This window comes from Vollenhovia emeryi, unplaced genomic scaffold, assembly GCF_000949405.1.
Source record: "Vollenhovia emeryi isolate VEMERY1.0 unplaced genomic scaffold, V.emery_V1.0 DF939194.1, whole genome shotgun sequence".
In the NCBI taxonomy this organism is placed as follows: Eukaryota; Metazoa; Arthropoda; class Insecta; order Hymenoptera; family Formicidae; genus Vollenhovia; species Vollenhovia emeryi.
In genome coordinates, this window is record NW_011967172.1 from 243,474 (window position 1) to 269,436 (window position 25,963).

The window sequence follows — 25,963 nt, forward strand, 5'->3', positions numbered from 1 at the left end:
AATCGTATGCAAATTACGCGCCCGCTCGGCTGGAGGATTCCGCGAGTTTTGGAGATTTCCACGTCGGGAGGAAGGTAGGCATGGCGGAAGGAAAGATCGAGCGTCTCGTCGCGGTGAGATCGCGGCGGTAATTGAAAAGACACGGGAAACTCCGTTAGATACGAGAAATCCCGTTCCCGCACCGATAAGGGAACAGTGCCCATGACATCGATTTTTCGAGCGACGTGATACTCGGGGAATTCCGCAGGGATGCTCGATGTAGCCCTCTTTTCGACCGAGCAGATTTATCAATTTTTCATTGTGCTCCGTCTCGACGCAAAAGATCTGCCGCGGGGAAGAAACGCGCTCTTTCCGCTGCCGTTCTAAAAATTTAATCAATGAGAATGTGCGACATCGCGTAAGGGGCTGGCAAATAGCAAACCGTGCGTACTCTTTCCTCTAAGTTTCTGAACGCATTCAACAAGCTCGGCGCAAGGAAGGAATTAAGGCAAACGTTGCTCGGTAGAATGCGTTCATTCTCATAATGTAATTGGCCTTCCGCTACAAATGACCCTTTAATCAACAACAAAAATTTCACCGCAGCTGGAAAACCTTCGTCTGGACGCAACTGTCCCGCACTCGCGTCTTTTGTTCGCGCGTTTTCTATATTCGCGGTGCGCCATTGGCAACCATGCAGTTTTCGCGGATTATTATCAGTTTTTGTTGGGAGGAAATGAAATAACGGAGACAACATTTTCGAATGATTTCTTCTTAAACATACGATTGCATTTTGTCGCGCAGCGTTAGAGGTGATTAACGTCGGCTTGCTCTCTGCTATCGCCTCGAAAGATTTTAAATCGGATAAAGTACAAAGTAAGCGCCCGTGTTTTATTTTCCCGTTGTATATTTTTTATCTAGATTTAATCTTTTTACCTGGCTATGTTTTTTTTCGTATCAGCGACAGTTTAGAACGTGACTCGGGGCTTTTACAGTATTTGGCTAATCTTAAGTTATTCACCGCTGGCTTATTTAATTTATTTACATACGAGTCTCTTAAACAGTCTTTGAAACAAGTACGGTTGGACGCTGATGTTAAACCATTCGTATGTCTTATCGCGTTTGCACAATTCGCCTGAAACAACTGCACGCACGAAGCGAACGGTATTTGCTGAAGTATAAAAAAATTTAGCTGGCTGCAAATTTAAAAATTATGTTGAATGATATTTGAATAATCGCATTAAAGCTCAAGCGACCTACATAATTCTATTGCTCCAACATAATCGTTTTCAGATTTGTATCTGGCGTAATTTTCCCGGTGCGAAAATTGATGAAATGAATTATTTAGCGCACACAAAATTTTCTGACTCGTCTCGCAGAGGTGTCTGACGTAAGAAGGAAATCGCAAGCTCTTCGTCGGGCAAAGACGTGTAGGTCCGCCAGGTCATTGTCGACGCAGCGGGTGTAAACTCGGCATTAATGTCTGCCAAGCAGACCCGGACAGACATAAGTAAGCGACCGTCACCACGGATACGCACTCACACTCGCTCGGTCACGCAATGTGACGAGTGAGGTAGGTAGTAGACGGCGGTATACATAGAGTTTCTGGTGGCAGAGGGGTCAGTGTAAAACTGCCTTCTGCCCGTAGCGTGTCGAATCGTAGTCGGTCGAGTCAACTGTCGCACAGATCGACCCAGGCCCTTCTTCGATCCAGAAGAGCCCTACAGAGAAAGCGCGACAGCTCCTATCTGAGAATTTCCTTATCGCGAGGGGTTACCGGACACCAAAACCCTCCAATTCCTCCGCTCTTTCTGTACAGGAAAGTAAGTGCGATTGCCCAGGCTGCGAGGGACCCGGCGACAATCGATTTTTTACGATCCGAGGAATTCAGTAGACCGTTGAGAATAAATTTCACTGTTAACTCCGCGTGTGTTACTTGACGTAGGACTTTAGTAGAATAATGCGGCGGATTGTCCGCTTTATTTTCCGCTGGTAACGGGATCTCTCGTCGCCGGGTTTGACGTTGCACGCACGTAATGCGTATCTGATGCAACCGCATCCATTCAATTAACACGAAATGTTCCCTCCGTGTTCTGTGTAGCAATTGATGAAGGCGCATCTAATTAGATTGATTCTTGCTACTGAATTCTACTGAGATAACACGTGCTTCGACGCGACACTCCGCTTTGGGATCTTTAATTAACGATTGATTCGATAAATTGAATTAATTTCGAGACCATAGAAAATATGATAGAATATCCCGAGTCGAAATTTTGCTACTATTTTGACACCTTTAAGGATAGCTAAGTGGGTGTAAATTATCTTTAAAAGTGTCAAAATAGTAGCAAAATTTCGACTCGGGATATTCTATTATATTTTCGACGGTCTCGAAATAAATTCAATTCAATTTTATCTATACACCTACATAGACCAGCAATAACCTACTTTGATGATATTATATTTTTTTACTCCTCCCTCGAATTTTTAATTCTAAAAATTCACTTTAGCTCCTACTTAAAAGGACCTACTTTAATGCTAAATTGGCAAAAGTAGAAATTTCCGACACTACCAGTTTTAAAGTAGGAGTAAATCTTGTACTTGCAGTTCGACCTCTTTTCCTGTCTTAGGTCTTACTGTATAATAGAATTAAAGGTTCAAGACTCGGGATTCCGCGTATCAAAGATATCGTTTAAGGGATCATTCCACTTTAACGGCCCAAAAGCTATGCTTACCTTTAACAATTTCTTTTACAGTGAATACACCATACAATGAAATATATCTTTTTGAGATTTATTAGGGCACTCTTAGATAACGCAAAAAAATGATTGTCACAATTTAAATAATTTTTTCATTACCCTGTATATGAGTGTTGCTATGTCCCGAACCTCAATTAATAACATTTATTTAAAAATAATAAAATGGTGCCAGTTAGAAGAAAAGTTCTTTTTAAAACTTTTTCACACTGCCACCATTTTGCTATTTTTAAATAAAAATTATTAATTGAGGTTCGGGACATAGCGGCACTCATATAGATTAAGACTCTTTTTGATTTTTATTTCAGGTAAGCCTAAAAATCATCAACGCAGCGGACTTGCATCTTTTTTGACGCACCATTCGAACGGTGTAGAAAACCCTTAATTAAAAATTGTTTAAATTATGACGAAAATGTTTTTGTAATATTTAAGAGTGCCCTAACAAATCCCCAAAAGATTTACTTCATTGTATTTACTGTGAATAAAATTGTTAAAGATAAGCATAGTTTTTGGGCCGTTAAAATGGAAAACCCCTTAAAAAATTTCGGAGCACAGGACACGATGAATGTGACATTACCAGATTGTTAAATATAAAATTGCCGATTGTCGGCTAACGTAGACGCATTTCGTTCCATTTCGCCGCGGCAATTGGCCAGTCCAGGCCAAGTAAGGTGCTTTAAGCTGTCGAAGAAAATCGATACGAGTCATATCGGCGAAAGTCATTTAGTCCTTGCGGTTTCTTTCCATATACCGGCGCGTAATCCCTTGCAATATGGGTCACGCGGGACACGGTAATGCGGCAGGAAATATGCGAATTTATGCGCGCAAAACAATGCGGACGCCGACAGGTCGCTGAGACTTATCGGCGGGCATTATCCGGAAGTGCGATATCGGGAAGTGGACGGTAAGTCGGTCGGGCCGCGATTATATACGTACGTGACTCTGGAAAATCGTATGCCATAAATTTGCCGGTCGTATCCCGGGGCTACAGAGCGCGCGCGTTGTTACACGCGAATAAATCAAGGGCAGCTTGCGGCGAAAAAAATTCAATCAAACAAACAAACGTGTCATCGCACGAGTGTGCGGAACGAGTGGTTGGTCGATGGGCTTACAAGTATCTGTAGGCACTTGACGAGAACACTTTAGGTACTATTAAATCTATCGATCGAAGGCAGAGAGGATGTGTGAGAGAGAGAGAGAGAGAGAGAGAGAGAGAGAGAGAGAGAGAGAGAGAGAGAGAGAGAGAGAGAGAGAGGTGTGGAAATACTAATCAGTGAAATGTTCGGTTTACTTCAGCAATTAGGTTAATTAATTAGGCTGAAAATTCCCCGCCTATTAGTTCCTTCCGCACCGTGCGACGCGTCGTTCGCGAAAGTGTTGTGCGGCTCTTAAATCAAACCTGACGATTTTAGAGACCGCCGGCGCGTTACGTTCCACTGTTTATCCGGGAGGTGATTAAAACGTCGTCATTTGTTTTTTTTATTTCTAATATAACGAACCAGCCCTGAAAAAAGCGTAATATTAAAAAATAACATTTTTATATTCTACAATCTCCGCCCCAGAGTAAATATTTCATACGAGTACTTTCATAGAGAAAATCGATGAATTCTCAATCAAGCGATTTTCCAATGACAAAATTGTCCGATTTCGTATTTTCCCGTACTTTTTAGCGCGGCTCCAATTTAAGCTCGAAAACGCGGATGCAATTAGAAAAAAACATCCGTTGGCGGAAATAAGCAACGTCGCGCACAGATATGGGATAATATCCGGGTAATACCGTAATTATTTCTTTGTACGTTAAGCCGAGTGTGTTGTAGTCCTCCGTGACTAACCGTACGCTGGTTTCCTTCGGATACGAAGACTCGGCGAATATATGGAAACAGTCCTTCCAGTTTTAGTCTCACGGCCACATTACGCGTGTATGTTTTACGTTCGCGCGTTGTTACGCGGCCTTAAAATAGCTGACAAGCCGGCTGTGGCCCGCGCATGCCAGATAACCGGCGTTTTAGATTTATGCTTTTCGCATACACGACGGAAAGCCCGTGCCCTCCATACACATTGCGCCAGATTGATATCGTTCAATTAGCAAATCGTATTGTTTAATTTCCCGCCCGTGCATTATATAACGTTTAACCGAATATTTCCTAATGAAATCGTATTTCTAATTGGGTTAGACATCAAATATTAATTAATTGACGGCATAATTTTGCCGGTAATGCGCATAGCAAATCACGCGCGACGCCGCGCGAGAATTGATTTGAATTTGATTTTTGCGCGGTGTTTCCCACGCAAATTTGCCCGATCGTCATTTCGTCGACAAATAATTGATAATCAAAATTAATTATCGATGTAACGACGTTAATGTCCCGCGCGCCTCGTAGCCGGGGCGGACTTTAAACGGGCCCGGCGCGCCCGAAAACACCGCCGGCTAATTCCCGTCGCGTATTTACGGCGGGCAAACGCATTTTTCACACTGCGGGCTCCATCGGGGAATGCGGTTGCACGCGAGCGGGGGAAAATTTCGAAAAAAACGACCCGCCGACCAATTTGTTTTACCATGTCGCGGCGTAATCGAGCGCGCTTTTACCGCGTTATTCGACGATCGCGTTCAAATATCAATCGCGAATGGCCGCTATTTATGCAACTTTCCACCGCACGTTTCCGCCAAAAACTCGTCGGAACGTAACGCGCCGATTTTTTTTCGCCCTCCTCCCCCTCGCCGCCGGGCAGCGCGTTTTCGCGTTTCTATTAGCGTCGACTTCGGAAAACGCGCGCGAGACGTGGCCGAGCGAAAGAAGACGTCTGCGAGAGGAGGATTTCAGAGTCGAGAGGGAAAGCCCCGTCGCTACGTGACGTTTCCCCGACGTCTATCGCGTCCCGTCCCGTTCGCCATGTCTTCCCTCCGGATCCGACGCCCGGGGTAGTTGGCCCTTTCGAGATTTCGAGGGGAAACGCGCGACGCATGTGTCGCGTGCGCTTTAAGGGAAGTCGGGAGGGGGGGGGGGAGATCTTATTGAATCTGCTGTAATCCGCGGCCGTTCGACGCGCGTACTCGGATGCTTTTGACAGCGCTCAGCTTTGCTCTCGCGGCCGGATTATATCGATTATGTGACGCAACGGCGGCTTTCTCAGAACGATATCGATTCTACAACGCCCCGTCGGAGCCGTAGGCTCCCCGATAAGCGGAGCTCCGATAGCGGCGGCCAGAAATTTCGTGCGACCGTCACCGCCGACGCGCCTCGCTAACGAGATTGTCGCCCCCCTCCCCCCGGTCGCTCTCGCGGCGAAATCGTTTTCCGACCGGCTCGTGAAACGCGCGAATGACGATTTTCAAACGCGACGAGGTGGCACCTGGTGGCCGCAGTTATTACGAGGAAGAAAAGAAATCGAAGCTCGCGTCACGGAAACGCGACTTCCGGTTGCTCCGCCGGGCCTTGGGGTTCGCAATTATCGCGGGTAATTTCGAAAGTATCGATCCGTCGGGAGCCGAGCGTGTTGTAACAGCGTGCCGTAGGCTTACCGCAGTATACGGGAAGGGCGGGCTGTATATAATTCGCGGGCTATACATGCCTAAGTGGCAAGCGGAAAACAAGTCGGCGGAGAGGGTCCGCCGGCCGAACGAGTCAGTCAGGCCCGTGCGTTCGCGCGCGACTCGCGTTTTCCGCGGCGGACTTTGAATTTTAGAATCTGCCGCCCGGCATCGCGGGAAAGTCTTCGGAACGAGGTATCGATCGGCCAGTAGGTTTCCCGGCAGGTGCGAGCGAATCCTCGGTGCCGCGATAGCCCGCCTAGTGATAACCGATATCGCACTGGGCGGATTCTTTTGCGGTGTCGTATTTTTATAACTTTATGGTATTGACATGGACAGATCTCGTAATGCTGGAACGCAATGTAATCGAGCTCGATTGTGACACGCAACATGCTGAAATTTGTTAGCACCCTGGCATTATTAATTATCAATCGGTGCACTGAGAAAAATGTACACTGAGAAAAATGTCGGATTAAATATAACCGGATAATCCATTTGCGTAATAACAAATGGATGTATCCGTTTAAATTGTACATCCGATGAAAAATGTGATCGGTGTTTCGATCAAATGTCATCGGTAACTGCATTTCGTCGGATAAACTTCATCGGATGTGTCCATAATTTAATTGGAAAACGTAATCGGAAAAATGAACCATCGGACACACTGTTTAATTGGTTTATCCGATGAAAATTGTTCTCGGTGTACTAATAGAGACTTAAGACTGTGACATCAGAAGCAAATGGGACAATTTTAAGGAGTGGAGACACTCGCCTCTGCGAATTGCGAATGCGTTCTTTAACCAAAGTTCTGGGTATGCTCTTAAACGCTAAGTAAACGCTGAGACAAAATTTTAAAAGGGGAACGATTTTGCTTTTATGACATGTGATTAACACCAGACTTATCGAAGCAGTCAAAAAGATTGCCTCGTAACTTTATAACGGTGCATTATCTGAGACACCACGTAACTTTTGTTGCGATACGTAAATGATTAAATTGCGGTCAATTTACTCTCGTACCCTTTCTTTTTTTCAAAACACAAATGTGTAGCGTAAATAGTACACTGAAAAAAATTTTCATCGGATAAACCTATTAAATAGCGTTTCCGATGGTTAATTTTTCCGATTACGTTTTTCGATTAAATTATGGATGCATCCGATGAATGCAGTTACCGATCAAATTTGATTTAAAAACCGATCATATTTTTCATCGATTATACAATTTCATTGGATATATCCGTTTGTTATTATGTAATTGGATTATCCGATTATATTTAATCGGACATTTTTCTCAGTGGAGACGTAAGTACGTTCGTTTAATCATCGGTAGTTTCAGTACTAAATCCAACACGTTGAGCTTTAAAATTGATTTTGGCAGTTATTTGCTTCTGATAGCACATGCTTAGATTTCTATTGGTATTGCTCGATAATTAACAACGCCAGGTTAATAAATTCCAGCGTGTTACGTTTCACAGGGAATATCACGCTCACATTCATCAGCACATTCTTCGAATTTGAAGTTAATCGTGTACCCATTAAGTAAAATGTGTAATTAGATATTAAAACGCTTGAAACAGGATAAACTACTTTTCTCAAAAGTGTCCGCGAGATAAGTAGAATTAGTACGCCAGGCTTTAAAAATAAGTAGCTTAATAGAAATGATAAGCTTGCAGATTACATTACTTTAATAACAGCGGACTCATTTGTCCAAGTTAGAAAATCTCTGACAGATACAGCTGCTCGCTAAATACCTAATATTTTATAACCAGGCTTTGCGACGAGTATGCCCGTTGATATTACAATGATAAGAACACTGAGATATGCGAGATGTGTGAGAAGTCTTTTAAGGTGTGCGCCCACGGTGTCGCGGACAAGCTCGTCGGTCTCTGAAACATTTCGAAAGAATGTAAATATTACGCTTACGTCGCCTTATCGACGTTACGTCGATAAGACGCTCCGTCAATATTTTAACGTATCAACGAAAGCGCAGGAAATCATTTCATACGGAGAATTCTATCCAGACGAAACGGCTTTCATAATTGATATAAATGATAACGGAGGCAATTGATATAAATCGATGATCTCAATAATTAATGAAGTTCCGCTATTTACTAGCCTGATTATCCGTAGCCCCGCTGGACCTAAAAATCGATACTTGTTGTCATTAATGCAATATTAATTATCGTGTAGTAACATACTGAATCAAACATACAGAGCGCGTAACATTAAAATAAGAACTTTACCAAGTAATTATATCAAAATAAATAATGTCGAGGCCAAAACTAACGAGCTAATTCAGGTGGTAAGAAATATAAACGATGTACTTACATATATAGAGGAAGGTCCCCTATTATGGGACAAGTTCCTAATATGAGGTAGCGGGGTTTTCTGTTAAACTAACAGGTGTCATCTGGTTCCACCATGAACTTATTGCTCTTGAAGTAAAATCTGTTTAGTGGAAAATTCATTGTTAGATCGTGTGATCGTCGCGAAAAAAGATTTGCGATTGAATTTGGACGTTGAAAACCTGCTATCTCACATTAGAAGCCTATCTCATAATAGGAAACTTCCCCACTATGTCTTCTATGTACATGAGCGTTTCGAACAGCAAAGTGTCATCTTCAGCGTAATATAACTTCACCGTGGATATAAAAGCAGTAGCAAATCGATAAGAATACAATATAGCAAAAATGTCTAAACTGTTTCAAACACAGCAAGAAATCCTAGCAAAACCAACTAGCTGATCTAGTGACCTCGGCTTAATTTAATTTGAATAACGAGTTGAGGGTGCATAAAAGAATAAATCTTCGCAAACGCATCGCACGTTATCCTGCGCGAACGAGTTCGCGTCGTTCTTGATAAAGAGCCTCGCGTTCACAAAAGAATCATTGGCGAGACGATCAAAGAACAGAAGAACGGCGTAAATTCCCAAAACACTGAGCTTCTCGATTGTCCTTATTTCGACATACTTGAAAAGCCAGCCAACCGACAATAAACAATCTTGCTCCCCCACCTATTGTATTGCCCTTCACGGTTTAAATCTGGCTTGCCAGTCTCGTTCAATACGTCATTAGAGGAAGACCAAGCAAACTCTGACAGCTGTTCTCGTGGAGACGTTAACCTTCCAAATATGTGCTTTATATAAAATTCATAGTGTCCACTATTAGTAAGTTTTTACACTTTTATTTTCATAAGTTTCGTTTTCTTTACTTAATTCTATATCACTGACTTCCAAATTAAGTTTTATTGGCTCCCTTTTTGTACCCAAATGATTTATTTTACAAAGCATTCGATACCCTGTCTCCTCAGCTTGGCGGTTCTATGGTGGCGTATGTACACGGAGAGAATTTTCTTTTAAAATTTATCCCGAAAATCACATGTAATCGTGGGACAACATGGGCACTTTGAAAAACTTTGTGAGAGTTTTCTGAAATTTTACCATACAGTTCACGGATAACACGTATACTAAGTGTAATTACTAGTGAAATGTATGATAAAATTTTAAAAAACTCTCATAAAGTTGTTCAAAATGCCACGTTGTCCCACGATTTTTGAGGTGAATTTTAAGATAAAATTCTCTTCGTGTAAATACACTACCGCTCAAAAGTATTTTCCCACCTCGGTAAATTGTGTTTAAGTGACTATATATAAATAAATAAAAACCACTTATTGATATTAATCTATATAGTTTTCTCTTAAATTAAGGGTGGACAAATACTTTTGAGCGGTAGTGTATCTCTTTTAGCAAAGGGGTTGAAAGAGGCGAGAGGGAACGAGCTCATCGTCTTGCCCTCCGCGTTTCTACAGGATATCGTCGCGATGAGAAAATGCGTCCGGGTTACGGAGACGCTGATAGGATACTTTTATTGAACGGGGAATATGACGGTCCGGCAATATCCCGCGTTCCGTCCATTTCTTTAACCCGTTGACGAGCATTATGAGTCTCACCACCGTAGCTACCTCCGTCGTTTCATCTGACAATATCGAATACATCGACCGTTGCCACTCAAGCCTTTGTGACGAAAGAACGATGATTAAAGGGCTCTGTACGAGCTGCTGATCACGTAGACTTTTGTCGCAGGGACGATTACTTTACGGCACGATTGGAATTATCGATTTTTGTCTTAAGTGCAATAGCAAACGTAGAGCGTGAGAACGTTGACTCAAGATATAAACAGACAGACAATGCACTCTCTTCGCGTGCGCGCGCGAGAGATCTCTCGAGAGAATTTTCGCGACGTCTTCCCGGTCCGGTCGGATGCCGTGAAGAGACTTTACTTAATACTCGCCAACATCCGTAAGAGAGACGATCAACAATGCCGTGAGCCAGTACGGACGGGGCGACGCGGCGACGAGGCATTGAAAATGCGGGGAATGTCGCGGTGTGTTTCGTCTGTCCGACGAGATTTCTCGGTCGCGATGTTTAACCGAGATAACCGGAGATAAAGAGGAGGAATCGCCGCGCTCTGCATTTTCTCACGAAAAGATCCCCGGCGTCTAGGCGCGCATCCCTCACGTATTTCACGGGCCCCGGGGGCGTTTGCGGAATTCTTGTTTGCGACGGGGTGCAGGGAGGAGGAGGGGGAGGGGAGGGGGGGGAGGAGAAAGGGGGCGGAGAAGGCGAAATTCGCGCAAGAGAGGAGTCGTCGAAGACTCGTCGACCTCTTCTTCGCTTCTTCGCGCGCGGGATGGCGCAAAAGTTGGGAATACAGCCCGGAGGTGGCGAGTAACGGCAGCGACGGAGATGATTGATAGCAAAGAACGCGCGGCGCGCCTCGCACGCCACAATGGGGACCAGAAATATGAGATCGGAATAAAATTCATAGCCGTTGCCAGGGGAGACGTTAGGCCGCGATTGAGATGCAAATAAGAGCGAGACACCCGGTAGCGGCGGCGACGGCGACGACTTCGTGGCAGCTCCGTAACTCGTTCGTACCGGGGACGACGACGTCGACAGGCGTTTGCGGAAGAGAATTTTTTATGAGCTCGAGAAGTCGCTATCTGTGCCGAAGTTTTCGGTGGCTTTAGAAATTTTTTCGCCGGTGGGTCGGACGCCCGACAACGATCTCCATTCGTATCTCGAATCAACTGTTTGTTCGAAAGCGGCGTAAAGAATATATTTCGGGAAAGTAGGCTACGCGAGATTGCATAGAGATCAATAACGATGAAATCTATTTTAACTTTTAACCGACATTCTCACAATTCCCCTCGTTCTTCTCTTATTTCGATTGCACGAAAGCGCGCGCGCGCGCGCGCGACTATTGTTATTTTGATAATTATTTCTCGCTCTAATTTAATCGAATAATTTCGCGCGTAATAACACGGTGGCCCGAGCTTGCAATTAACGCGCGGTTAACGAAGCGCGTCCCGTTAATCGTTGCTAGAAAATTTTCAAAACCAGAATTTCCACGAGAATAAAATTGCTCCGGGCTATGCCGCGGTAACTTTCATCTTACGTACAATATGTACCCGTCGTCATAATGTACACAGGTAGCATCTTCCGCCATTAATCGTAGCACGATCTTCTTTTCTTCTTCGTCTTCTTCTTCCTCGTGTATTAGGCTTGAAGCCTGTTTTATCCAGTTCGTTCTGGTACTTTGAGCATTTTGATTTTACTTCATCTTCGGTAAGCTGCTAACCTTGCCGCAGGAAACCTCCAACCTGAAGGTTAGATCCCTAAAGGGGTATGCGTGGCAAGATATTCTCGGTCATGGTGTAAAGATACAAGGTGAAACATTGCGCATATAACAAATTTTTGGGGCAAATTGCCCATTGGTTCTTCCTGCATTCAGCCGCAATGATTTGCAGTTTGAAGGCTGTGGCAAATTTCCGATTGGTCAATCCGGTGGTTTGGGCCACTTCGGATAGGTTGACACTGCGCATCCACCAGATTGCTTCACCTTGTATCTTTACACTATGCTCTCGGTGGTTGCCGCTTCCCTCCGAAAAGTGACGTCCGAAAAAACCAGCGGTGTCCGTGGCTGGATTTGAGCTCGGGTCTTTTCGCTCATTTATTCACTAAGCAGCGCGCATTTCTCTGCGCCGCGATCTTTTCTTCTTTCAGTGAAATTTAACAGCGCACGGGTATCATCGGCCCGAAGGGCTGTTAAAGGTATTATTCGATCCGCGTGGAAACACAGCCTGCGCCCGATGAGTGTGAGTATCGTTTCGCTCTGAATATTCGTAATTCCGTTAACCGTTTGTTATCCAATTATGCGTGATCGTTTTCCACCGAGATCGCCATTATTCCGATCGCCCCGGATCGCGCATAAGCGATTCACGAGGACGCTTTGGCGGCGCGCGGCCTCGACCGAAACGGGATCGCGCGGCTTTGTTTCCGCAAAGCGGATCAAACGCACCCACGGTTTTTCCTCCCTTACGTATCGCGTTATCGCGACTGCCACCTAACGGGACGGTGATTCGCGGCTGTTTTTCCGATGATTACGCGCGCGTTCCATGGAAATCGATCGCGAGTGACTCATGAAAGAGCGCGCGGAAAGGGGGACCTGGCATGCGCGTGCCCTTTCCTGGTCTCATTATCGCGATTGTGTCGAGGCGATTGTGTCCGCGGAGCGAATTAAATGCAACGAAAGAGCCGCGGGACTGTCGCTGCCATTACGGTATAGACCGAACGCTGTATAAGGCACGGTGTTGCCTGCCGCGACTGCATCGTCTGCTCGTTCCTTATTGATCGCTCGCACCAGGGCTCTAAGCGCCATAAGAAACTACATAAATTAATCACGAGACGAGAGAGAGAGACTTGCCTTGGGCTCTTAAACGGATCACGTCACTCCTGGCGGTATTAGAAATTAAGGATAATTAGGAGAATCAAGATAGAATGTCGACGCGCGCACGATTCGTCGCCGCCATCGTTTTCTCTCCGTTGAAGACTTATTTATTTTTTCTATTTAGCGGGACGAGCATCTCCCCCTGAATGATTACATCATTTCAGGGTGGAGAAGGGGAGGGGGCAGACTACACGTAAGAAATATATAAGTTAATTAAAGCGAGCGAGAAGAGAGAGCAGCTGGCGAACTCGAAGCCCGTAACGTCGATGCGCCGGTTAACAAGTAAACGATAGAAAAAGAAATTGCCACATAAAGCTTTCTATCAGGCTCCGGCAGATCAATCCTACGGGATGTACGGACGTGTGAGGAAATAAAATATTTCAAGATTTTATATTTTTACGAATACCGTTCGTAAAAATATAAAATGCGAGAGTGGTATAACAATATAAAATGGGAGGGAAAAGTCCGCGTTGCTGAAAAGAAAATTAAGCGATATATTGTTCGGGCAGCGCTGTGAAATAAATTATACCGAATACCCGGTCCAGATTCAGAAATAATTTATTTGCGACTTATTTTTATATTTTTGCTATTTGTATGAACGACTGGAATTGCCATTTCTCTTCAAACTTTATAGAACTTTGACTTAAAAATGCTTACATATATTATTCACCATTGCTTTATTAACATTTCAATTTAGAAAGAGCGAAAACGCACCACACGCGTATTAATATAATAATAATCCATTTTAAGCGAGAATCTCTATCGTCAAGCTTGCACTTATAAAATTTACTGCTACTTGCGCGTTGTTCTATTCTCAAGATTTCTCTTAAGAGCGACTTAGATGACCGCGATGTGAACAGTGTAACTAATAAGATCGGGAATAAAGCAATAAATTAGCGCGTAAATTGGAGTAAATAGAACTTGATGGACGACGGTTTCCGAAGAATTCCAGCTCGATATAGACACAAGAATATAGACGCATGTTGCAACCTAGACATCTGATATCTGTCGTTTTCTCGTTTCAGATTCGATTGATAAGCGGCCACATGGTGAAGCAGAGGAGGTTTATCGGGAATACCGACAACAAAATGATCAATATACGAGAACGTTTGCGGATGTCTTAAGAGGATAATTTAATTCGCACGCCGTCCGATTGTATGAAACGTTGTTCCTCGTGAGTCGAGGCACGCAGGGTTGTAAGAAGAGTAAAGGTTCGTCTACAAAAGATAGATGAAGTAAGCCTGGCATAAGAAGTAAGAGTAGGAGCAAAGAAATGAATCATTTCCATTTCTTACTCCTACTTCAGCTCTGACGCTTACTCTCGGCGAATTAGAGCGCAGTTTGACCAGCGCTACAAATATATAAAAAAAATACTTGTACTTTAGCTTTTACACTGAAAGGTAAAAGTTGGATTCTCTTATTTCTTACTGCTTACTGCTTCCAATGTAGACGGTCCTTTACGGATTCGTCAATCGAGTCGCGAAACATATCGGCAGGTCTTCGCGAGCTGGTTCTAAATCCGTCGCACGGATCTAGAAGTGATCGCACTTGTGATTCGATTTCCTTTCTCGCGTTTTATCCGGATTTGGGGATTTTTTAAAGAGATTTTTCACTTTCATACCACGGTGAGTGGAGCGCGATATCGATACTATTTGTTTGTTTATTTCCCTCTTATTTGAAAGTACAGCGTAATGAAATCGAACGAGACCGTTGAAACGTACGCGAGAGCTGCGAGCTCTGCACATCAGAACGGCCGTAGAAAGTTTCCGGATATGTGTAGAACGGATATGTGTAGAATGGAGAGGAGAATATTTTTCGATTGCGTACGGTCCGCGCGTACCGAATTACCATGCTGCGTGGAACGTAATTGCGAATTCGCGGTGAAAGCTGTTTCGGAGCAATAATAGTCGTGATATACAATAAACACGGTAGCTGTATCCGGTACTCTAAAAGCTTTACAACAAGAGGAGCAAGAAGAATAGATTTAATACTCGAAACATAATAGTGTTTTCAAATTTTTTTAAACAGAAATAATAGATAAATGTTACGCATAAACGTAGCTATATAAAAATTGTGAAAAGTATAAAAATCTGCACCGTCTGTTCGCGAAAGAAACACGTTGAACGTTCGACGAACTCGCTTATTTGAAATTACGAGAAATACTTAGAGTACGGAATTTCTGACGCATGCATGGGGAATTTTAACGGATGTCCAATAATAGGAATTGTTTTAAAATGACGTTATCGGCGGGCCAGTTTAGTCCGCAATGCGAGAAACGCGAAATTGTAAGGCAATTCGTTACGGTGGTATTGTCACGAAGTAACGAGACATTTGCAGTGATCCTCGACAATTGAACGGGAAATCACTTGATCGTTTAAAAACAACTTGATCGAACTTAACGTGTAGCCAATATAACGATCATTTGTCGGCGTATCGCGCGCGTTTCTCAAGCAGGCTGTCGGACAATCGTCGGGGCAAAAATCGATTATTCAGAACAGTCCTTCCCTCGCGAATGTCGCGGGGAAACGAACGGCATAATTTCATCGACCTCGTTCTTTCAGATTTTAGACGCTGCTGTTTATTTTACGGAGGAGGAGAAGCGTAAGCCAAAGTATAATCGGGAGTATTATCCGCGGTATTCATTACGCTCGTGACTCTCGCGGTATTGATACGAAGGGAATTAAACAGATTTGCATACCGCAATTGAGGGAACGCGTGATTGAGCTCCGCGGTGAAAAACGGACGATGCTTTAATCAGCGAAGCCCAACCGAATTTCCGAGCCTCATGCGCCACGCCGGGCGGAGTTTCGTCATAATGGTGAGTAATATCTGTGCACTTAATAAATTAATTTACGCCTCCCTGCGTGCGAAAATATAAAATCTCATTCATTACGCTCGCCATTAAATCGTCGCTCGCTGCACGTAACTCGATATACATGAATGCCGACCATATTGGTGCGCGTAACCCAAAGAGCCAAGTTGTGTAAGCTCATAGACTCATACAAATAGACTGCGCGTTCCGTGAGAAGAATTGAAGACTACATTAAAGTGAGAGGGAGAGGGAGAGAGAGAGAGCCAGAGTGTGTGTTTGTTCAATATGCGTTGTTTCTCCACTTTTAACAAAGAGCGACAGAGAAGCGTCCATAGACATAATGTATCCAGACCGAGCATTGAGCAGTGGTAGTAGAGGTTCACGTAGAAAATGACAAAATCTGTTTTGTGCACCTCTAACCCCACTGCTCAAATAAAGGCAAACGCTCGGTCTAGATACATTATGTCTATGGATACGTCACTCGCGCAATGTCTCTATCCTTCAGTGTAGTCTTCAGTGGAGACCCTGAAATCAGCGACCGGCCATAAGAGTTCGTCAAGTTCCCGCGAGTGAGAGAGAAACATAGGCTGTCTCACTCTTCTACGATCGTAACGATCATGGCAGAGTGAGATAGCCTATGTTTCTCTCTCACTCGCGGGAATTCGACGAACTCTTGTGGCCAGTCTCTGATTACAGGGTCTCTAGTCTTCAGCATAGTATAACTAGTAGTCCTCTCCGTCATTTGTTTCGTTTCGCGTCGATCCCTTCTGCGCGTCCGACATTGCTCTGGGCAGACCAATAAGAGAAAAGTTGTGTGTGCGGTAGTGTGGCTTTGATGAGTACGTGTACGCGCACACGTCGCTGGATCCTGCCCGGGCGTATGGCGGAATACCACGTGATCGGGACCGCAAAGGTCAAAGGGGCGGGCCGAGAGTGGACCTACTAGTTATGCTATAGTCTTCCAGCGCGCCCATAAAGCCGGTACCAGACTACGGATTAAGGTTGGGATTAGATCGAAATTTGACCAACCACAGGAAAGTTTACTAATCTCAAGTTTAGTAACTTTTACTCTAATTGGTCAATTTTCAATCTAATCTCAATCTCAATCTATAGTCTGATACGGGCTTAAGGACGTAGTCTACAGCCAACGGCACACGACACTATTTTTCGTACTGGATTGTTACGAGAGCCAATCAGGATTTGGCCTTAAGTCACCTGATCTAAAGCTCTGCGTTTTCATTGGTTCTCCTACGCGACAGTATCGTGTGCTGTTGGTTTAAGTCTATGTGTAAGTCACACACGATATGTATCATATATTGCGTAAGCTCGGCGAGTGATAACTCGCCAAGTCGATAACCTTCGTCACGGTCGACCGTCTTGCCGAATCTGCCCGGCCGCTCGAGCCCGAATTGTCGAACGGACGGAAACGCCCGGCTCGCTCCCGATTGCCCAGAAGATTTACACCCCTCGCGCGCCCCTACATATTACCGGGTGCGGAATTGTATTGTCATCCATGCAAATTCTGGGAAGCCAGCGGGGGATTACGCTCGCCGAGTTCCTCCCATTAATCAACGTTTCCTGTTGCACTTAGGAGATCAGCTCGCGTGCCGCGCCGCCGCCTCGAATCCGCGGTCCAATTTATTTCTCGCGTTTTCGGACACGTGGAAACGTCCGCGACTTCCCGGCGAGAAATAGAGTCTACGTTTTTCTCTCCGCTCCGTTGAGCGACCCGAGCAGCGCAGGTCGACGCACGATATTGTAATCTGAACGTTCCACGCGCGACGCTATCGTTTGCATATGTATCGCGGGATGATCTCGCGCGACCGACATTGAAAATTAGCATGTAAGATCGGCCCTGTTATGCAGATCGACGCGCGCTCGACGCAACAGGCGCGCCCTCGCCAAGAGAATGCGAGAGAGCGTTCTCCGGTTCGTATCGCAGATCGAAGGTATCTCGGAAGATCCGGCGGGCTCGTCGACTCTCGTAATGACAATCAAACATGAGGCGCGGTATCCGCACACGAGAAGGGGTAACGGAAACTCCCCGTCCGACCCGGGTTTCGGATTGCGTTACGTATCAGGCCGGAGAGATAATGTTCCATAATTGCGCGTCTCGCAAATACCTTCTCGGGTAAGTACCGCTCGTACCGCAATTAAAACGGTGTCGCGTTTCGTTGCCATGTGATAAGCGGCGGCGGCGGCGGCGGTAATGGTTATGAAAAACGGCGGATCGAGTGAATGAACGTTCCCCTCCCTAACGAAAATTAATGCGTGCGAGAGAGCACCGGGCATTTAAGCGGCGCTTTTAGCGGCCGCTCCATCACCGCGCGGAATATTGAATAGTTCCGCGGAGAGCGACGTGCTATCTTTATCAAACCGCCGCCGTACCTTTCTTAGAACACTCGCGTTCTCTTCCCCTCCTCCCCCTCCCAAGCGCGAATCAATCTCAATTGTCCGTTTGATGTAATTATCGGCTCGATTGATCGCGATTGCGTTTCGATGTCGGCGCGCAAAGAAACGCGGCGAGCGTTCGCGCGTGAATCCGCTTCGGGATTAACGCGACGGGAAACAAAGGGCGGATAACGCGCTCTCGATCGCCGCGCAAGTCTCTCTTTTCCGCGGCCGTCGAGGCGCGATAGAAGAATTCGCGGTTTGGACTTTCATGCGGCCGACCCACCGGTTAATCAGAGCCGGAAAGGTACACTGACAAAAAAATTTTTTTAACTAAGTACAACAGATTTATTTAAAATTATGTTTTTTACTGAAATAATATTTGTTCTATTTACTCGTACTAAAATATTTGCTAGATTTGAAGAAATAGATACAAATTCTCTTAAAAAATTTAGTCTCAATCGAATGAAATTTTCGTTGAGGCAAAGAAATCATTTCTTTGAAATTAAATAAGAGTCCAGTACGGTCAAAAATTCACACAAATTTGTTTCATTTCAAGCAAACTGTTTTCTAGGTGTGGTACATCTTTCTCTGACTCTCGTGACGTACGTCCACTATACCCGGGAAAAAGTTTGTTTGAAATGAAACAGATTTTTTTCGACCTTGCTAGACTTGCATTTAATTCCAAAGAAATGATTTCTTTACTTTAATCAAAATTACCTTAATCAAAAGTCAGTCATGTTCTGCCTTTCGTGAAATCAAGAACTGTTCCTTCGATTTGCCACACTGAACTTAAAGACACAATTATCACATGAAAGGACCACAAACCATGGTCGAAACGTTGTTTAAACATAAAAATTTGCCAGACATGGTCAAGTAATCATTGAAGTTTCTCAATTAAAATTCTCGCAAATTTATACTATCCTTTCCCCACTCTCTAAAAATCAATCAGTAGATTATCACTGAAAACGGTGAATAGTCACTGACTCAGTTATAAGTATACCACTGAAAATCGCAGTGGTATACTTACAATTGTAAATCAGTGACTATTCACTGTTTTCAGTGATAATCCACTGATTTACAATTATAAGTACACCACTGAAAATCGCAGTGGTATACTTACAACTATAAATCAGTGACTTATATTCACTGTTTTCAGTGATAATCCACTGATTGACTTTTAGAGAGCACTGTCTCATAAGCAGTTTATGGTTAATATGTCTGTGGCCAGAGCGACCGCGGGATTCCGCCGTGAGCTCCACGACTTGGCGTCTTATCTCTGCCGCTAGAAGCGACGGATGCGCGTTCGCCACTAATGCCCCGGCGCCAGCAATTAATCGACTTTCATTATTTTCGCCGATTGCAACTCAAATTATCACGGGAAACTTCGTCCCTGCGCGCTCTTCTTGTCACGAACGGAAGCACCGGCGCGGATATTCTGGCACGGACCGCGAGAGCCTTGTTTCGCGGATAGGAGAGCGCGCGATGTCGCGGATACGAAGAAAAGTTCACTCCGCGCGCAGCTCGTTCTCGCGGATTCGCGTAGACCCAGATTGGAAGCTCGCTCGCTATCTAATTAAGCAGAATTATTAATCGCAATTATTAAACGCGAACCTGCGAAATAACAATTAACACGCTCCGGAGAGCAAACGGTAAATTACCAGGTCGTTGCCAGCGTAATTGGCGCCGATGGAATTGCAAAAAACGCCCGTGCAAAAACCTCCTCCTTTGTTATTGTTCTTGAGATTACGCGACGTGTGAGGGACGCTTGATTAAAAATTATCGCGCGCGCCGCGTCATCGGGGAGATAAGGGAGAAACGAGCGATACGCGTGTGCAGGTGACACGAGGCGCGCGGGTACGAAGAAAAGAAGCTATACTTGGCCGAGGTACACTGACCATGATTAAGCGGTCGAGCGCGAGGCCGACCTTGCGCCGTAACGACGCGGCGCTAATAACGAGCGTACGAGCGCACGCGGCGGTCAGTAGCGCGCGACTCCTTTTTCCTTTTCCCCACGGCGGCGTTTTTTACCAGTGCGGGAAGGTGTTAGGGGGACGACGGGAACGCAACCCCCTTTCTCCATCTCCCGCTCTTTCGCGGAGAGAGAGAGAGAGAGAGAGAGAGAGAGAGCGCAAATGAGCCCGTCGCGCCTCTCCTCTTCCCCCGAACTGGCCGGGGGTTTAAACGCGACCACGTGGAAAGCTCACGTGCGTCAGCGGTTTTCCGTATCTCTGGCCCTGATTCTGTGTTTTCCGCCGCGCTCGATTAAGCGCCCGCGTTTCCCGTTCGGAGCAACCGCGGCAGAATAATTAGCGGTAAAACCGGGCACGGGAACTGTAGGGGGGAAGGGGGGGGGCAGGATCGCGGTGTGTCTCGTTTACCGGGGCGTTCCACATAGAGGCGATAAAGCGAGCTTTATCGACGGTTCGGCGAAGAGAATATTTTGGTTTTCGTTCGGCTGTATGTTTAGCCGCGACTCTCTGAATGAGATTGCAACGTAGCGGCCGGACATCGACTGTCGCGATACTAGTAGGAGACTATCGTGGAGATAAATCGGCGCTGATAAAGCGGCGGGGCTCTTTATCGTTGGCGATACGCGAGAAGAATACGTTGGACGTCGCACTGACGGCAGGATGAATGATGGATTGTGGCATGATTATTCAAGGCGGAAAGTCACGCGTGATTTATTCGAGAGGGATAAAAAATTCGCGTTCCCTTCTTTCCCACGTGCCACCGTTCGCACTCGGTAACACAGGATCGTGAAACGTTTCGGATAGAAGCTCCGTTCTCTGTTCGTGAATTAATAAATTGCCGAACTCTCTCAATGTCAATCATAATTATCACTGAAGACAGTTAAGAGGATCCCGTAGTATGTCTGTATTACCGACAGAATTACCATTTTCGTAGTTATAACCTTTCGTCGTATTAAATTCATGGAATCAAAAATGCTTGCGTACAATGACAGTATATGCATTGATGATCCCAGGAAACTCCAATTTTATACCAAAAATGAGTCAAAATTACAAAATTCATATGATCGATCACATATAACCTCAAAGACGCGAACTGTCACTCCGTCATACTTGTGCTTCGTATAAAAGTTCTACAACTTGTACTCACATGAAACTGAGTTTCCTAGGATTCGATGACATGTAGAATTACTGTGAAACCCTCTAAATTGGGATTAGACGTTTAAAATAAGAGTATAGTTAGTATGAAATTTTCGCGTTTATGTATGGGTGTGATGTATCGTAGTAGTGCGTCCGTGTGCTCATGTATATGCTGCGTTTCGTGTTTAGATGGCGCACACCATCAAAGGCCTCGGCCTTGGGGGATCCTCTTAACGGTCGCTGAATTACAGTTAGAGGTAGAGTCCCTGTAATCGGAGACTGGCCATAAGAGTTCGTCAAATTCTACGATCGTCACGATCGTAGAAGAGTGAGATAGCCTATGTTTCTCTCTCGCTCGCAGGAATTTGACGAACTCTTATGGCCAGTCTCTGATTACAGGGTCTCTAGTTGGAGGAAAGTCTTCTATTATGAGATAGGATTCTAATATGAGATAGCGAGTTTTCGACGTTCAGTTTTCACAAATCTTTTTACGTAATAATTGCACGTAATTACGAAACAATTACACTAAACAGATTTCACTCCAAAGGCAATAAATTCACGGATTAACAGATAGTGCTTATTAATGTAACAAAAGCCTCGCTGTCTCTTATCGGAAGCATCTCTTACAATAGGGGACTCTCCTCTATACCTCTGCGATTTTCAGTGCTCTCTAAAATTCAATCCGTGAATTATCTCTGATAACAGTGAATAGTGGACAACTGTAAATCAGTGACCAATCACTGTTTCAGCTGTAAGTATACCATTGCGATTTTCAACTGTAAACCAGTGACTATTCACTGTTTTCAGAGATAATCCACTGATTGATTTTTACAGAGTGGTATACTTGTAACTGCAAATCAACACGACTGTTCGCTGTTTTCAGTGATAAACCACTGAGTGACTTTTAGAGACAATTGAATCAGCGGTTATCAAATTTCGGGAACGGGAAACACATGTTAAATTGCATCGCGAATTCATCAAGAAACGGACTGTCAAGAGAGGGATCTACTTCGTGGATTTTACCAGCGAGTGATGACACGTGAAAAGCCCCCGCGATATATACACCGCGAGGAAATAAACCGTATAATTTTTCGCTTCCCTCGACGCGGCGATGCGACGGACGGAGAGCAGTCGTAAGCAACGGCTTCAATTTTGTTGGAAGTCTTTTCCCGGCGGGTGACGCAACGCTGCTAGGAAGCGCTTTATTTTCGCGCCGACCTAATCAAAGACGTCCCGCGGAACATTGAGACGTGTCACGGTTTCAATTGAGCATCGGCAGGCGTCCGGCCGAATCAATGCTCCCGTTTAACCAAACCGTATTATATCGCGCGAAACTAAAGAAGAGGCGCGACAATGATCTAACGGATCATTGTCGATCTCGCGTTCGTTGCGAGAGGTCGAGCTACTGACCCCGTGGATACGTAACTTGTCGCCAAGGCGGGATAGCTCTGCCATTTTCCAGCTCGGTATTTTCAGTCGGTGACGCTCCGCCGTGAGTTCGTCGACGCGAATCGCGACGAGAGATTCGCGGTCGCTCGGACGCGACATTGCGCGGTGATCTGTACACGCTCCATCCAATCGTTCGATCGTATCGGCGCGAGTCGAGGTAACAATTTGCATTGTTAATCGGAGATTCGGCCGATAGGCCGTATAATGAACTCGGAGAGTTCGTTATGCCATACATGTATGATTAATCGGGGTAATTGCGGCGCCGGGGCAAATGCAACGCCGCAATATTTTGCGTTACGTGTGCCCGCCGAGTTAATTATTCAAATAGACCGCCGTCTCTCGCAACGCGGCCGCCGTTACCCGCAGTTTTCTAACCAGCACGTATATTTTCTAATAAGATAACGCGGGCGCATTACGTATGACCCTCTCGTAAAGCAGCAATCCCGTACGTTTTACCACGCAATCCTTTCAGCGTTTCACCACCGTGACGAGAAAAACCGCGCGGAGGATCTTCTCGGGCGCGCTTCAGAAACCCCGAAAGAGAAAGAGAGAGAGACAGAAAAAATTATATATACATATTTCGCCGTGCGAGATTTTCCCTCGCCGGCTGACGGTGTGTTTACGGTTTCACATCATCCGTTTTCATTTCCTTAATTTTCTTCCGCGTTACTCGGCCGGCGAGAATTTAAACGAGTTTAGTACGCGTCGCGCTCGCGTTCGAAGAAAGGAGCGAAAATTTTCTTTCGTTCCTCCATCGGCGCATCTCCGGATTGTTCCCCGGGATCATTCCCACCGGGCTGGCAGCCTTTCCGCTGCCGCTTATATCCCTGACGTTCCATTTTATTGAAATATGTGTGTGTGTGTGTGTGCGTGCGCGCGTGTGCCTGTGTAGATCCTTTCTTTATGAACCACGTCGACGCCTGCATCGCGAAGCAGATTGCAGCCCTCCGCGGATGGATTCGCGCGGAGAGAGAAAGGATCAAAGGATCGATTATTTACTCAAACTCTGTTCCCTCAAAAATCTATTAATTCCGCGATATGTGTAGCCAGTTTGTTAATTATGATTAATTACGCTGGAATTGGCGGTGCGATTAAAATCGCGATAACGTTTAATATTACCGTCTCAAGATTTTTTAAAGATAAGGACGGTACTTGGAATCCTTTAAAGTCGCATGATATACGACATTGTCAGAGATGTGTATTAAAATAGATTAAAACTCCTCGTGTGAATATGGCACTGCGTCGTTAAAAGAAAGCTCTGGGAAAAGATACTATTCCGTTGCTCTGCGTAGAATAACATAGCGTCGTACCATAAAAACGACAGTGTGTAAGTAGTAAGTTTTTCTTAATGTCATTCCAAGACGTTTCGAGACGTTCATCAATTTCGACAAAGAGGGAAGAACTCCTTTCTGTGCGTTTTAAAAAGATACTTAAAAATAATTGCATCGGTGTTCCCGGAAATAATGATAATTGGTACGTTTAGCGATGATACTACAACGTAAAGTTTAGCTGAAGTTCGCAAATGCCTACCACAGACTTGTCCATTCGTACGCGGGTACATTCGCCAGTGAGAAATCACAGTTGTTCCACAAAACTCTAAATGCAATCTCTCATCTGTATTTTAATATCACGTTGCCTAAGGCATAGACTTTTATAGATAGACTGCGTGTCTTTATGAGCGCGCTGAAGACTACACTGAAGGATATTGCGTGAGTGATGCTTTCTCTCCCGCTCTTTGTTAAGAGTGGGGAGAAAACAACGCATATTAAACACGCAGCCTATTTGTATAAGTCTATGGCCTAAGGTGAATGATCGATTGATTGAATGAAGTATGAAGAATCTCTGAACTCCGGAGAACCAGCTTTGCCTTCCTTTCGCAAAGTGGACAAATAGTTGAAGATATTATTTCGAACGTAACAGCTTGCTCGTTTGTGTCTTATCTTAGAAAACGCATAAAACAATTAACCCGAAAAATAGTTTGCAAAATATTACAGAGAAGCGTGACGCTTGACAGACTACTCAGCGTTAAGTTTGTTTTCTCTACATTGGTTATAGATAAGTTTTATTCTTACGTTCTGTGAGTCATACGATGAGTTAAATATTGCCTTATCTACACACGTATGACGAATATGGTCATGTTTTTCACAGACAAAAACGAATATACGTATTCTATATTTTACGATGTATTTTATATGTTTTTTAGCCCTGAGCACATGTCCATTTTCGAATGTCATATTTGATTTTCTTGGCTATGACCATAGACATAGGAAGAATAGACTGCTCGTTCCCTATTAAAGTTTGCCATAATAGCTAATTTAATAGCTACCATAATAGCTACCATAAACTTGTTCATTCGTACGTGTGTACATTCGCTACTGTGAAATCACATTTGTTCCACAAAACTCTAATTCAATTTCTCATCTGTATTTTAATAGCAAGTTGCCTAATCGTAGCGGAAAAATGTCTATAAATAACTAAAAACAATTGACTTGAAAGAGAAATTTGTTGAAATTTTTATATCTTCATTGAAACATTTATTTTCTTGTAAAAGTATCTACGAAATAGTACCACAAATTACTATGTTCTCAAATCAAGAAATTATTGCAAGCAGTATTTAATGAAAATGTATAATTTTGTAAAAATTACTACAAAACTTTACTAGTTTAAAAAATTTGAGAAACAACAAAATCTTAAAGAATTAAAACATCTCCTTGACATGCGATCTCGATTCAGTATCTTTTACCCGTGTGAAATGATAAAACTACCGTCGCGTGCGTTTGTACTGGACGTTCGGGTTGGTTAGAGCGAGAAATCTCTCTTCGTGAAAATTGGCGCGCGACAACAATGAGGAGACCGCCTCGCAATTCGACGTATAAAGTTTGACCCATGGCACTTGGTGCGATATTTTTAATTAAGGACGGTGTTGTTACGCCGCGCTATGCACGCTCGCTGTACGATTCGGAGCGGGACTTCCGCTACTGTGACGCGTACGCGTACGTCGGGCGGGGGTGTAGTTGTAATTGTATCGCGAAAAATTTATGATCGCGCCCGGATATGCATTTACGGTATAAATATCTGCGCGCTTATAAGGCCGTGGTAAAAATACAGCCCCCCCGAAAGAAACGCTCGCGTCGGACGCGCGGCTATAAATAACGGTC

At 44.6% G+C, this 25,963-nt stretch overlaps 1 protein-coding gene across 3 annotated transcripts in view; it reads left to right on the plus strand.

Annotated features, from left to right (window-relative positions):
- The first annotated feature begins 1,450 nt into the window (after positions 1-1,450).
- LOC105562134 (multidrug resistance protein homolog 49) overlaps positions 1,451-25,963 on the plus strand; it is a 66,527-nt gene continuing 42,014 nt past the window's right edge. For 2 of the 3 annotated variants that reach the window (XM_012012693.1, XM_012012697.1), the window contains exons 1-3: positions 1,451-1,799; positions 14,069-14,254; positions 15,605-15,861. The gene's annotated coding sequence lies outside the window, so the exon portion shown is untranslated. The remainder of the gene's footprint in view (positions 1,800-14,068; positions 14,255-15,604; positions 15,862-25,963) is intronic. The other variant, XM_012012695.1, reaches the window with a different exon arrangement.